The following is a 15,194-nucleotide window of genomic DNA, read 5'->3' as shown; positions in this document are numbered from 1 at the left end:
CACATGGCAGGGTGTGGGCGATGGGGCCATGCTGCCTGCGCTTTCTTTTCCAGAGCAAGCTGAAGGTGCGCCACGCCGTGACATTACCCAGGGCTGCTTGAAAATAAAAATAGATTGCAAGTATTTTGAAGATGTTTCTGTGTATTATCTCTTGGTTGTACAGTGCTGTCAAGCAAAACGTCTTCTTTCTTAAATCAGTGCATAAACATAGACCAGATATAACAGGGTGTGGAATTTGTGTGCAAAAATGCCCGATTCCCACATACAACTCAATTTTCGACAAAGTTACTGCAGGCTGACTGGGTGCGAAGGTGGGGGTGCAGGATGAACTTGCAGCAGAGCTCCAGTGGTAAACCAGGGCTGACTGGCTGCCTGTGGCCAGGCTTGGGCTACCAGGCCTTGGGCTACCGAGCCTGGGTAGATGTTTGGTGACCACTGAATGATGCTTGTCTATACACAGGTCCTCCAGTTGCTCACATGGTCATAAACTGCCTTATTCATTCACCTAACCCTTCAGTAAATGGATATGTCCCAAAACCTGGAGAGCAACGGGGGATATTGAGTGTGTCTTTCACCTGGTGACATGTATATTCCCAACACTGCTCACCAGCTTTGGCTGGGCTGCCACAGGAGGCAGTCTCCTCTGCCATTCAAATGCCCTCCTTCGGGTGCTTTCCAATTAAACTCACCTGTTTAGCAGATAGCTAAGGAATCTGGTAAGGAAACCTTCACCTGCTAACAATATTTTTCCACTTAGATCTCTTCCTAGAGCTTATTGCCACATCAAATCCCATTATAGAAAATAAGGAAATGTTAAAATTAAGAACTAATGTTCACATGAAAGATTTTTTTTTTACTATTTCCTTCAGCAAACCAATGAATGTTTAACAGTTGAAATTGCTTTGAAACAGCAATAAATTATTTCATGCATACATGCCAAATATTAAAACCAGAAGGTTTCTTAATACGAAGTCACTGGTACCGAGACTCATGTTTGCTTTTGTTAATTATCTACTTGTTTATTAGCTTAGTTTCACTCAGGAGCTGCTGATATCCCAGAGTTAAGGATTTTGGAGCTGTTCACAGGATGTAATAATGCAGTTTTATTGGGTGCTTGTTGAGAAAATGTCTTTAGTTGTTTGCACTTAAGCAGTAAAACCACCATTTCGCTCAGCCCTGAGCACTCCACGCAGGTTCCTCCCCACCCGCACCCTCCGCCTGCCCTGGATGGATGCTCCTCCTGGTGGCTCTGGTGGCCCCTGCCACCACGGCCACTGATGGTGAGGGAAGGTGTGGGGGGATGTGCCCTGACACCTCAGCTGGAACAAATCCCTCCCTTTCAGCTAAGACAAGTGTGTGCTTGGTCAGCACACACCTGCCCTGAGGCAGGTTGGCCACGTGCCTGAGGCCAGGACTCAAGCAACACCTCTCAGAAAGTCACAGCCTGGGTGGGCAAACCCAAAGAGACCCAACATTTGCGTCTCTATTTTAGACTTCTAGTTTGGGAAGATTGTTTTTGAATCAGTTTGTTGTGCAATCTCTACCCAGCAAAGTGCTCCAGCCTGCAATGGTCTCCTCTAGGAGGAAAAGACACTGGCACAGGGTCTGGGAGGATGTGACCATTGACTAGGTCATGTTTATCGTCGTGATTAAGGATAAACCTCCTCAAGTGTCACCTCCCAGAACCAGGGCTTGGCATTTAAGTCAACTTTAAGGGAAAAAGATGCTTCCAGCTGTACTGATTGCAAAGAAATGCTTGATCTCTCCAAGGAACGTACAAGCTGGAAAAACTCATGACTCCAGATCTCACAAGGCAGCAAGACCTCATGGTGTTCTGCCCACTCTGCTCACTCCTGAGGACTGGATGTGCTCAGTGCTGCCTACATCCCACAGGAAACTCATCTTCCTGCTCACCAACCCCACCTGAAGCACCATCTGCACCAAAATGGTTTGGGGCATTGGCCTTGTAGGGCCCACAGGAGCCTCTTGCAGCCCCACTGCCCATCCTGCCCGTGCCTGTGGGTGACTTGTCACCCAGCACGGCGGTGCAGGACCAAAGTGCTGCCAGGTCCCTGGGAGACCCATGGCGATGGCCACATCAGACGGCTCCCTTTGGGCATCTGTCCATGCGCCATCTGGCCATCCCTGTAAAAACATGCAGATAATAGCAGGGCGCTTTTGCTGCTATGGTAAAAGCTACGTCAGCATTTCCAAAACAAACCCCTATTTGGAGGAATTTTCAAACGTGACCATAAAGCTTTGCTCGGAGCCTTAAATGTGGCTTTAAACCAAGAACTAAGCCAAAGTGTATTTTCTTCAAACTTGAGTCCTCTGAAAAAAAACAACGTGGCCTTTCTTAAAGCAATACCATCACAAAGCGTTTCTCCCAGGGGCAGGATTTCTCTCCTAGTTCGGATAAGGTGGGACCAATCTTGCAGCCACAGCTTGACGCCTGCTTGGCTGGTGGGGCACAGCCAGAGGAGGGCACCAGCTCAGCACCAACATCAGCTTTTTTTCTGCTGAGTATGGATATGCTAAGTATGGAAATGCCACAAAGGATTTTAGGGGGAAAAAATTGGAAATGACCCTTCTAGAAATGTTTGTTAATTTTTTTTCAGTGACTAGAAAATATGAACTTTGGTTTTGAAAGCCTGAGACATATTTGAAAGCCTGAGACAACTTTTTTTTTTATCATTGTTCAAAATCCATGAAGTTCAACAAGCAAAGAACAGCACAAAAAATTACAAACATATCTGACCCACTCTGGTGCTTTCCAGCAGCAATCCAGGTCCCACCTGCAGCCCCCTGCGGTGTGCACGCTCCTTCAGTGCGCGATGGTAACTCTATATGGGTTACTGACAGACTTAGAGATGTGTTTTTACAAAAAGATAATCATTTTGGGGGTATGTGTGGCAGATGGGAGTGTTAACTCATAGTGCTAGGAGTTAACCTGATTGTATTATAATGTGATAGCTCCACAGCTAATGCCCATCAGCACCGTGGGCCATTTACTTTATCATAAAATAAAATTAATTGAGTGAAAATAAATTGCAGAGGGATACAGAAGAATTTGAGACCGTATACATGAAATACAAGATAGCTCGAGTCTCCCCTGACACTTATCTTCATTAGTGAGGAAACAATTATTATTAATTCTCCCTTTAAAAACAAATATCCTGAAACCTGCAACAAGATTTACCACACGGACCGTGGATGCCGATGCAGCTAAATGAGCGCTGAAATTTCTTCTCTTTTGAAGGAGGATGCTCAGGCTCAGCAAAATGTCACGGTAGGCATGAGAGAAGTGTTGGTGGGGGCCAGCCCCGCCCAGAGCCTCTGCAGGTGCCTCGGGGTGGGGGAGACATGGGGTAGGGATGGAGAGAGCGGGGGCACAGGGTAACCCCTCCAGGCAGGTGAGCACCCAGGAGCCACAGGATGAGGCTCCCTGCAGCTATCGTTAGCTAACAGGATGCAATACTTCTAATGGAGAACGTTTATTTGAGTGCATGGGTGCATTTGCCAAACATAGCGATGTAATGACATTGAGGCTTATTGATAATATAGTTATAATTTCATGTAATGACCAACTGAGCAGAATGATACAACCATCTTTCCTTCATCTATTATGCTCCTGTCCATGGAGACTTCTCAGTTAAGGGCTGTTTATTTCTACAGTGAGACACAGACCAGATATGTAGAATATAAACCTTCCTATTAGGACCCTCTAGAATAGTTTTTCCCTTCCAAGTCATTTAACGGCATGTAATTTTGCTTTCTGGTTGTGCGGAGAGGTAGGAGTCAGAAACACACCCGCATCTTCTGCGTTTACCCAGCAGCACCTACCGACGCGGCCACCCCGCCTGCCACGCGGGGTTTGCTTATAAGCCCACCCTGCCAAGTCACCCTCCCCCCAAACTGGCACCAGGGATGGACTTGTCACCAGCAGGTGACATCTCCAGCCTGGCCGCCGACAGGCCATGCGGCATTACATCTCTGAGGCTCTGGCTGATCAGGAGGGGCCCTGTAAGCTCACAGGCATTTCACTTTGTTATTGAGGGCTTCATAGGGCTTTTATATTACGGGGCTGGCTCCAGCTCTCAGATGCCTGTACCACTCAAGGTTAATTGGATATACTTAATAGAAGTAGTCATATCCGAAAGAGGTTCATGCCATGCAAAAGGATGAAATGTGCTGCTTTAGAGAAGAAAACCTAGTCCAGGAGGGCTGGAAGACTACACAAAATACAGTCCTCTCATCTCCCACCCCTTGCTCCTCAGTGTGCCCTGGGTTTCCCAGGGTAAACCACCCAGCCTCTGCATCTGCTTCCCCACCTACGGGATGGGATGCCAACAACCTGAGCAGTGCATCTGAGGCATGCTCTTGTACTGACTGGGTGATGAGAACTTCAGGTCAGATTAAATCCCTTGCAAGTTCATCAGCTTAGGAAGGGTTATTGGATCCCGATGCTCTATGCAGGCGCACCGCAGTAGCAACCCAGTCTTGGGGCATTGTTCTGGACACGCAGGAAGACAGATAAGATGCAAGGGATGTGGTTTAATTAGGCCACAAGTTTATTAAGTTAACTCATCTGGGATCTATCCAGCACGATTCTTTCTGTAATCGCTCCCACATGGTGGAGGGCTGCCATCAGCCCCGCTCCCCCCACAGCTGGTCACCAGCCCTGTGTGGGGCTCTGCCACCCACCCGCCTCCCATGCAAGGGCCCAGGGAGGTTCCACCAGGGACGGGACAGGACAATGCACCCAGCATGGCTGGGTGAAGCATCCCATGGGGATAGCCCGCAGCACCGCGCCTGTCCCTCTGCCACCGGCCCTATTGGCCAGCACAGGGTGACCACCCCTGAGATGCAAAGGCCAAGGAGAGTTAGCATCGTGTCCCAATATAGATTTAAAAAATGTTTATGTTAACCCTGTAGGAAGAATGCAGCATTAAAAAGGCTATTTTAGTGAGGGAGATCTGTTTCGGAGGGAGAAAAGAGCTAAGCTTCTTCCAGCTATTGTCCGTGGCATTGCACAGCAGCCAACGTTTTTTTCTCCCTGACAAAACGCAGACTACCTTTCTGCGTTACAGCATTCCGGTGACTTTAATTACCCGCCTGTGTGTGCTTCGGGCTCGCATCTCTGTCTCTGCCCCAATGCAGAACAGACGCTGCGTTGCGCTGCCAAGGTCAGCGCTGGTCACCAAGCTGCAGCAAGGGCTCCTCTCTTCCCTGCGCACTCATGCTTGCACCTTACAGCCAACACATCTTGGCTGAGCCGTGTTACTCGCACTTCCACGCAGAAATATTGCCCAGGAGGAACCCACTTTTCCTCTCTCTCTGTGGGTTGAGCATGCTGGTTTCCTGACCAAATACAACCCATGAGGCCCCCTCTGAGGGCTGGCCCTGTATGCCATGGTCCCCGGCAGCTGACGTACTGTGCCGTCAGGCTGCTCGCTGGCATGCAGCAACGTTTCTGCAATGTAGTTTGAACTAATAACATTTGTAGTGTCACGGATGCTCCCTTCTTCTTCAAAACACCAGGGGTCAGAGGAAAAGGGCATCCCCTGCTGCACAACTTCGCTGCTACATGCTCAGTGCACCAAAAGAGTCAGCACTTTGCCCTGGATTCCCCAAAGCACGGCATGGTGTGGGCGGCTCGCGATGCTCTGTGCTGACAAAGAGCGAAACCTCACAGCCAAGCAAATGGTGGTTATTTCCTTTGTTCAGCGACCCACCTTGCTCTTTTCATTTCTCACATGCAGCTTTTCAACTCCACTTTATCTTTCAGACTGTCTTTATGTGGCTGCTGCAACTCAAGGTCTGAACCAGGCTCAAAGCTAAGCCATGCTGGAAATCCCCCATGGAGCAGGGGTAACACCAGGCTCAGCCTGGCCACTGGCTCAGCAGATGCACAGCATTGTTTATTCTAAGATATAGCTATATCTATAGAAGATATATACAGCTCAGAGCACCAGTAGCCCTGTCAAACACCAGCACTGACGCTGCTGTTGGAGCAGCCAAGGTGTGCCTGCATTTTAGCCTTAGCCAAAGGAGACCATGTTTTTCCTGGAATATCAAGGTCCCACTCCTCTTGGCCTCCATCTCCTCCTGGGAAGGATTCTGCCTCCTGTGGGGGCAGCATGAGTCACAAACCTTGGAGCAGGTCTGTCCCCGGCACTGGCCCTGTAGGACCTCGTGCACTGAAAGATGCCGGAGAAACCTGTGGGCTGCAGGCAACGCGACGTGCCCTGCGTGTGCTCCCCGAGCCCTGTGTGTGCTCCCCGAGCCCTGCGTGTGGCCAGTCTCTCCCAGTTGCTTCATGCCTTCCCAGGCTCTTTTCTGCCCTCACCATCCCGCTGAAAAGCCAAGCTGTCAAACACTGGTGCTCATGTAGTTGTTGCCCATGTTTGCTCAGTGCAAACACAGCGACATGCCTGTCACACTTCTTTAGGTGACACATGGCTTTCTCCGAGGAAAGAATGGTATTGAGCTCTTTTTGCAGGTGAGCAGTGGTAACTTCAGGGGAGCCCAGGAACCCCAGGTCTGATGGGTACAGCCCCAGACCTGCCAAGGGGCCAGAGCAGACCATGTGTCATTTTCCCACCCATGTTTTGCCACACAGGGATGACTGGAGGTGAGGAGAGCAGCAGAGGACTTCACACCCCCCAGTCCCATGCTCAGACACTGGACAAGCAGTGGTGGCTCTTAGGCACCACAGGACAAAGACAGCTTTATACTCTCATGATGCTCTGTAATGGTTTCTCAGCCAAAACCTGCTCAACCAGGACCATGCCCCTCTCGAATGTCATGCCCACCAGTCAGGCATACACAGCAACAACAAACCAACCCCTGGGCCAGCAGCCCCCCAGCTTCATCCTGCTGAAGAGCCCCTCCATGTCCAGTAGCCCCAGCAAACACCTTCTCTGAGGGATGGTCAGGATTTAAGCCTTGCTCCAGGACTTGGGGCACGGCTACTGTACTTCTGATGAGAGCTTTTTTTTTTTCTGCACAGTGCCTACGCATTTAGGGACATGCAGCCAAAACAAAGAGGTTTTGCAATTTTACTCAGTTATTAACACCTCCTCTGACTTTGTTCACGGACACCATCCTAAAGCAAAGACAAATTGAGTGGTATTAAATTGCACAAATTTTTAAATGCCAAAATGTGTGTTGTGCATTTATCTTAAAGATTTATGGCTCTGTGTTGCCCTCAGACACGTAGAGCTGAACGCCGTACATCTGGGGACTTTAACCCCAAGAAAATTCCTTTGCCCCTCCCACCCCTAAGGTCTTTGCAGGGTTTGAGCACCAGAGGATCTCATAACCCTTCCCCCAGCTCAATTAGAGAGTGAAAGCAAGAAATTGCATTTAATTTGATTACAGAGGTTCTTTCCAGGATGGGCAGTAAAGACACGCTTCTGCACTCGCTTCCCAGGAATGTTATCTCGCCTTTGGTCTAGAACCTAGTGCAACAACACAAAGTTTTCCTTGGAACATGTTCCCCTCCAAGCCTCTTTCTAAATCAGCTGGCTTGGCAAGTACACCCAGTCACACTCCGAAGATGCTAGACCGTTGATTGTAAACTAGCTAGAATTTACCCTTCATCCAGACAGTCTTTGGCATTAGTACGCTGATCTAGTTATATTATGCAGATGTTTGTTTCTGTTGAAGATACTTAGGTTTCATAAGCCTGCCAGCGAGAAAATAATGGGATTGAATCTGAGGAAATAGTAGGATTGAATCTGTGAATGTCTCCTACTTTTTTTGTTTGTTTTTAATGCTATACCCGAGCATTTTCCAGATTACATGACTGCTCTGCTTATACAGAGCTAACAATGTCTGCCGATGCTGGGGACCTCCTCTTCCAGTCCAGTTCCTCCTCTCCACCCCAAGCCCCACTCCCCTGCTGGTGGGAAGTACCCCAGGGACGTGCCTTTCCCCACTACCAGACAGAGCTGAGTGGGTTTAATAACTACCCAACGGAGCTACCCACAACTACCCAGACAGAGCTGAGTGGGTTTAATAAGCTGCCCGAGCTCACCCTACACGGGCAGAGCAGGGCACACGTCCCAGAAACAATTTTCAGCAGGTGGGTGGAGGCATCTCCACCTCAAACAGCTGCTCGCCTTCCCATGACAGACACGTTTTGTGGTCACCTTCAGGCCAGCCTCTCCACTTGGCCTGTGTCTTACACTGGCTCCATTGATTGGCATGGGGCGACTCAGCAACAGGGTATTTTAATGTTGCGGAGACCTCTCTGTTAGAGACTATCAACTCTCATTTTCATATATATGCCCTAGTATCTCCATGTGCTGGAAGTAACAAGATCACAAGAGACATGCAGCGCTGTGCGAGGCTGGACATCCACGCAGGCCCAGCGGGAGCTCAGGGCAGGCTGCACGTGGGGCAGCTGTATGGCAGACATCGGCCAGCCCGCTGCCTTCAGCACCACAGGCCAGGCCCTGCACCCTCAGACGACATCTAGCAAGCTTTTCTTCTTCAGTTCAAAGCAACCAAGATGGAGGAGAGCAGGGAGGCAAAGGTTGTGCTGCTTGGGCACAGGAATACTTCAGGCACTCAAGGAGCCTCCTTGTTACTTGACTCCGAGCACATTTCACCCAACTATTTCCCTGACGGTTATTTCTCCTCTGCTGCCCCGCTGCCAGCTCCTCTCTCCCCAGAGGAAGGCTTCTCGCTGCTTTTTCCTGCTGCCCCTGGGCTGGTTGCCCTGTAGAAGTCAGTACAGCTGATATCCCAAGGATATTAGCTTACCCTGCATCTGCTGCTGTCTCTTAGGAAAACACTCATGTTTGACCGGAATGCAGAGATCAGAAAGAGGATAGAAATTGCACTTGTACATGTAGCATTGCTTCCTTTTACTTAGTGTATAATCTCAGGTATACCTCTTAAAATACATTTCATCCCCGGTATACAATTTTCATCCGTAGTGCAAGCACTATGAAATTACAACCCTAAATTAGGGCAAAGATGACACTAATACTGCACGTGGGATCCACAAAAGCACACAGCTTCCTCCTATAAATCAGTCTGTCATGTGTGCAGTGAACACCCCCTCGTATTTATTTTGCTTGTGTGTTTTCCTTCTGCTTTCCCCAAAGGCAAGCCTTCCCCTCCTACTGTAACGGAGAGCTGGCTGAGAGGGAAGTTCAGCTTCGTGTCTGAGCCACCCCAGCCCACACACACGGTGCCAGGACCACGCCTGGTCCACGGCACAGGTCAGCTGTGAGAAGGCCTGGTCTCACAAGACCGAGATGCAACACCAACACATCTGCTTATTGCTGCTTTCTTTACAATGCAGGAGCAATGCTTTTTTTTTTTTTTTCCCCCCTCATGGGATGTGCAGCTTCCTAAGAGACGGGAAGGTGAGAGCACTGCCTCTGCCTTGGTCAGTGCTGTCCCTCGTATGCAGCGATGCCAAGACAGGCTCCACCTTCCCCTCGCCCTGACTTCACTGACAAGGCATCAGCAGCTGGTCGTTACTTAGGGCTTTAACCTTGGCTGGCCACTCCATAATCATCTCTTTGCCCCATCACTAAAATTAACATCTATCAGGAACGTTTTTGAACATGACTTTAAAGCTTTCAAGCAAATACAAGCAGATAGACAGACATAAAATAGGTCTCCACAGCATGCCTACAAGCCTTCTGAAATGGCAGGCATGAAGGCTGTCTCTTTTCGTGGGGTACAGTACATGCTTTGGAACTGTTTGATAGTTTTAAAATATTTCTGATGCAACGGGTTTTAATGCCTTCCAGATGTTTATATAGAGTGCAAAAGGTAACAGCACAGACACTTCACTGTTCTACCTCTCGCTGCATTTCTTCCCATATTAAGAGGAACGCTCCCATCTTATCTCTAGTTTACTGGTAAATACGAGTTACTCGCTTCCCCTCATACTAAACTGAAAATGTTGTTAAATGTACCATAAACAAAACTTATGAACTTTTTTTATGTGATTAAAATGGTCATAACTATCTGATGTTTCTTGCTGATTGAATCTGCCACTTCCATTTACTAGGAAAATAAATAACACATGTTTGCTGTCTTTCTAAAAGGTTCCTATTTATTCTGTGGTCATTTCCCACTTATGATATTTCCAGCTTAATTTCATAAAACAGCTTTTACATGGCTAAAAAAAAGGCTCTTATTGTACATTGTCTTCAAAATATTTTGCCTTTGAGCTGTGGGCTTTTATTTGTAGGAACAACCAACCACCCTGTTTGCGAGGCCTGTATTCCTCCAAATTAAAAAGAGAAACAGCTGTATGTCTCATAAATGTCTGCAGAGCTCCGACTAGAGATCGCTGAATTGTTTGCTTCCCTATCTTCCCACAGGATATGCCTCCTAAATCCACTGCGTGAGAGAAAAACGTAGGTAAAAGCCAAACAAATGTTCCCCTCTCAGCACATGCCTGCAGACAAAAGTCATCCAGCTACCTCCAGCAGTGGTGAGGGCTACTTTGGGGGATTTATGGGATGTAAATACAAACACTGGCCGTCTGATAAGCAGCGGCAGACTACCGCCCAAAGCTGAGTTGATTTGAACGAGGGCTGCAGCACCCAACTCATCAGCCCTCAGCCCCAGGGCAGCCAGGGCCACGCTCAGCTCTGTGGTGTGAGGCACGAAGGGAACACTCCAACATCTTCATCTGCACCCACTCATCTGCCTCAGTGCCACACGGGGGTGCGAGGGCTTGGCGCCAAGCTACTGGCCAAAAAGTGAGAAGGAAGAACCTAGAGGAGCCATAAACCCAAGGCCCAGAAAAAGCCAAATGAATGAAGATCCATAGCTGTTCGTGTTGAGGACAAGTAATCAGGGACCTTTGATTACTGTTTGAACCAAGCCCATGATCCCCGATGCTGCGGATGCGGATCCAGAAGTGCTGTGGCCAGTTTCACCCGGCTGCGTCCCACCACCCCAGCCCTCGCTCATGCCCACCGCGCACTGGGCTGCCGCCTTCACGAGATAGTCTGCGCTGCGCTCACACATAACGATGAGCAGATTTGAGCCCTAAATTTGGAGAGCTCAACAGCTGCCCCCAAGTCAAACAGGAACAGAGACAATGCATAACTGAAATGGCAAGTCATGGGATAATTAAATTATTTGTGACAGTAAACCAAAATAGAAAGAAACAAAAAAAAATAAAACAAACAAACAAACCAGACTCGGAGCCATATGCTCCCATGCGCTGCGTGCTGCAGAGCAGAGGGGCTCCTTGCAACACCACGTGCAGACCCCGCAGCCCGGCCCCGCCAAGCGAGCACTTGGGACGGGGCTGTGGGGCAGCTTGGGTGCAGGTGGGCAGCGAGACCCCTGGCTGGGGGGGATTTTCTCTGACCTGTTAAACGCACTAGTTACAGCAGGGAAAGTTGAGCTCCCACTGCCTCCCGGGCTCCCCAGGTATCTTCTGCAAGTTGCTGCGAGCACTGGTGCGGCGCCTGGTGAGGTCAGTTTAATTAAAACTGAAGCATGAGCCCTGCCCACTAGGTGAGGGGCATGGACCTGGGGGTGCCGGGGGCAGCGTGCCCACCTCCTGCCGCAGGAACTTGCAGGAGCCTGGCCATGCGTGTGGGTGACAGCAGCCCCCACCTTCGGGTGTTCCTTGTACAGGAGGAGCGGACAGCGTTTGTCAGGACCAGTTTGGGCTTGGGGTGGGGGAGAATTAATGAAAAAAAGAAAAGTATTTTTCTTTTCTAAATGCTTCGGCTAAAGCCTTTGTTAGCAGCACTTAAAATATATATATAACAGGTTGTTGTGTGCAGGCTTTACAACATGGCAATATTTACTGATCAGCATCCGTTAGTGGACCAACTCAACAGTTTATGTACGTGTACAGCTTTGCTTGTTTACAAATTGCTCACTTATTCAGGCAGTATCATTATTATTATTCCTAACATTTTGCCCCTGGAATGCTGGATCTGCTGTGTCTGGCTCCAGTTTGTGTTCCTGGACCTATCCTTCTCCAGAAGAAAAACTCACTGCAGGCTGGGCTACCACATCCAAGGCAAGGAGTTCTGGCTTTTTCCACCACCACCACCCCCGTGCCATTTCACCATGGCCCCATGGCAGCACAGTCCCTGCCCAGCCCCAGCACGTGGCTCTTGCTCCTCCATGGCACTGCACAAGCACCAAAATTCCCCCTTCGCCATGTGGCCCCCCCAGGATTATTTTTTTCCACGTGGGAAAATAAATAAATGACTGCTTCCATTCATCTTCCTAGGCTTTCAGAAGACAAGGCCATTGCGTGTAATTTGGTTGATGCTTTGAGAAGAGAAAGGGGGAGGGGGGGAAGCAAACTGACACCAAAACCTTGGGAGGGAATTTGTTTGTGAATTAAAAAAAACAACACTAAAATAGAATTGCGTTAGATATTTACAGCTTAACGTTCTTTAAGTCAGCAGAACAAAAACTCTGGTTTTCCTTATTGACTGTTAACCACAATAACATAAGGCTTGCTCAACTGCATCTCAGTTCCTTTAATATTGGGAATTTCTTTTTCATTTTATTGACAAGGAAACATCCAGTTTTCTGGCTGGAGACTGTTATGTAAAGAAAGCATAAAAGGACTCATTACTTTTTAACTGCTGGCAGGGAAGCAGACGGAGCCCCTGCCTTCCTCTCATGAGCTCGGCAGCTGCTCCCGACAGCATTTCAAGCGGCACACTGACAGCACCCACGTCCCAAATGCCTCACAGTGACATCAGTACAGGAGCTGGCTAATACGTCACGCAGGCACGTAGCAGGCACCAGCATGCACCGCCAGCACATGGCTTTTGCTCACACACGAGGGCTGCGCCATGGCCAGGAGGAGACCCGGGACAGGGATGTTTCCTCCCCACTGCCAGGCAGGAAGCCCAGCCCCCGTGCATCTCCTTTCACATGGGCTATCTAAAGATTACCTAGGTTTGCAATACAAAATTAGATTTTTTTTTTCCCTCTCCCCAAGCCCAGAGGGTAATTATAGCAGCGGGCTGAGCACTGAGCAGGGCGGCCGCCTCGGGGCTTGAGGCGGTGGGATCCCAGACTCAGCAGAGACTGAACGCTGCAAAGCGCTCGGCTGGTAAGGGCTGGGCAGCTGGGCGGTGGGAAATGTGGAGCCGCGAGGAAGCATCATTGGTGCTGTTTGTTGTGCGCTTGCTGATGAAACACCAGCAAAACTGAGCCGGTTCAGAATGACATGTTTATATGACATCAAAGAGGCTGGGCTGACTTTACATTATATCTGTGACAAATGTATATATTGGATCACTGTTTGCCATTTAGACCTTCTCTGATTACTTCTCATTGTAAAAAGAAACATTTGCGAATTCTGCTCACTTGGTAAATCTGTGGAGCGACTTGTTAGCAACACATGCAGGGAAAGTTGTTGAAAAGCCCTTCTGGGCCTGCTGTAGTAAATATGTATTCACACACCCGATAATGTGCCGCTGCTCCATGCCTGGGAGATGGAACCAGGCAGGGAGTTGAGTGCAGCGGCACTGGGGCTCCTGCTCCTGGCCAAGCGCTTGTGCTTTGCAGCTGACCCTGCTGAGCTCCACAGCATTGCTGCCCCAAAAACCAAACCCTGAGCCTCAATGCAGGTAATAGCCTTGCACTACTCGCTGCAACAATAAAGTGTGTTTTTTTTAGCCCCAAAACGAGCGTGGCTGTTTTGGAAAGGCAGGGCAGGGATGCGGTTTGGGCCTTGGAGGAGCTGCCTCGTGCTGCACAAGTGTGAGCAGCAGCTGAGCTGCACCCTCTGTGGCCCTCACACTGACAGAGAGATCTTTGCCCTGCCTCTGATCACCCCTGCTACACCTCAGCCCCCACCCAGCCTGCCCATGGGGTATTTCTCTGCCACCGCCCGCAGCAGCTCTGCTCCCCTCCCAGGGGCAGCGGCTGCTGAGGATGCAGGAATCCCAGCCTCGTGGGCTGCAGCAATCTCTGCCCACTATCTGGCCAGCTCCTGTGTTTCGTTTTGACTTTGTTAACCTTTTTTTTTTTTTTAAAAAAAAAAAAGCATGTTTATGATTACCATACTCAAGGAATGCACTAAATATATAGCATAACTGGAGGAAGGAATTATTGCTGGGGGAATCTATAACATGTGTGCGCACAGCTCTGTAACATTACCTCCCTTTCATTGATAAACTCGGACAGATTTTGGAGGCAGATATATTTGTAAACAGTGAGGGAGCAGAGGGGATGCTCTGGGGGTTGATGTCCACAAAGGGCCCCATAAAGGCATCCCAATAAAAATCTACTGATGAAACTCCAGGCTTTCATATCAAGTTTGTACAAGGGCAACCCACGCAGGGCACTTGGTGCCCAGAGCTGATGTGGCAGCCACGGCTAGGCAGGGGAGATGACCCTGCCTAAGGAGCCACGATGCTCCTGCGGGACGCAGTGTGCTCCCAAACACACCTCTGTGTTCACACCTATGTGGGAACCACAAGCTTTGGCCTCACCATTATATTTACTAGTGGGTTACAAGCAAGGCCATCAATTCCTTCAGGTCCTGCCAGGAGAACTGTTTCAGAGCAGAGCATCTTTCTGGGATTAGGGATTCTTTGCCAAACATTGAGTACTTCTCACTCCAAACAACTGACTCAGGGCTTCCAAGGGGCTTATCTAGTCAGAAAGACTGTGTGTGCAGGATCAGTGCCTAATAAGAGAACAGGTACACTCAAAGCACCACATGAGCAAGCCATGAACGCTTCCAGCTGGGGACAGGGGAGATGAAGTGACACTGCTGTGCGATAGCATGTTTATATATATATATATATATATACATACACATATATACACACACGTATGTTTTTCCTAGACTGGTTTCTCAAGGACGCAAGATTTATGCAACTGCACTATTTGCTTCCCAGCCCTTTCTAGTACTACTGCACTCTAATGGCAGATTTCAGCCCAATTTCATGTCACGGAGGAATCTCAGAAGTACCAAATTCCTAGGAGCCTCAGGAAAATAAGTACAGAGACTTGAACTACTGTCCCCTCTAAGGAACAGGGCTGTGATGTGAAATTACTACTAGATACTACAGATCCAACATGGGAAAACAATGCTATGAATAACTCCAGCTGCAGGAAAAACTTTCATCAGAAGGGCAAGATCATCAAGCCATAGGAGAGAGCACCAGAGAAAAAACAGGATTCGTAAGTTCTGCTGCTTCTGCAGCAATTCC

General features: G+C 49.0%; 1 protein-coding gene and 1 long non-coding RNA gene across 14 annotated transcripts in view; one reads left to right on the top strand and one right to left on the bottom strand.

Moving 5' to 3' along the window:
- The window catches only part of LOC308198140 (uncharacterized protein), a gene marked incomplete at its 3' end in the record, with an annotated part of 176,686 nt that overhangs the window by 116,374 nt on the left and 45,118 nt on the right, over nucleotides 1-15,194 (bottom strand). The window lies entirely within an intron of this gene.
- The window catches only part of LOC308198158, a 63,774-nt gene extending 48,580 nt beyond the window's left edge, over nucleotides 1-15,194 (top strand). Inside the window, exon 4 of the long non-coding RNA XR_013953666.1 lies at nucleotides 1-15,194. This exon is cut by the window's left edge and continues 29,481 nt beyond it. This is a non-coding gene — a long non-coding RNA (uncharacterized lncRNA).

This window comes from Anser brachyrhynchus (assembly GCF_964034855.1).
Source record: "Anser brachyrhynchus genome assembly, chromosome: 7".
NCBI classification, from domain to species: domain Eukaryota; kingdom Metazoa; phylum Chordata; class Aves; order Anseriformes; family Anatidae; genus Anser; species Anser brachyrhynchus.
This window is presented reverse-complemented; position numbering and strand designations above follow the sequence as displayed.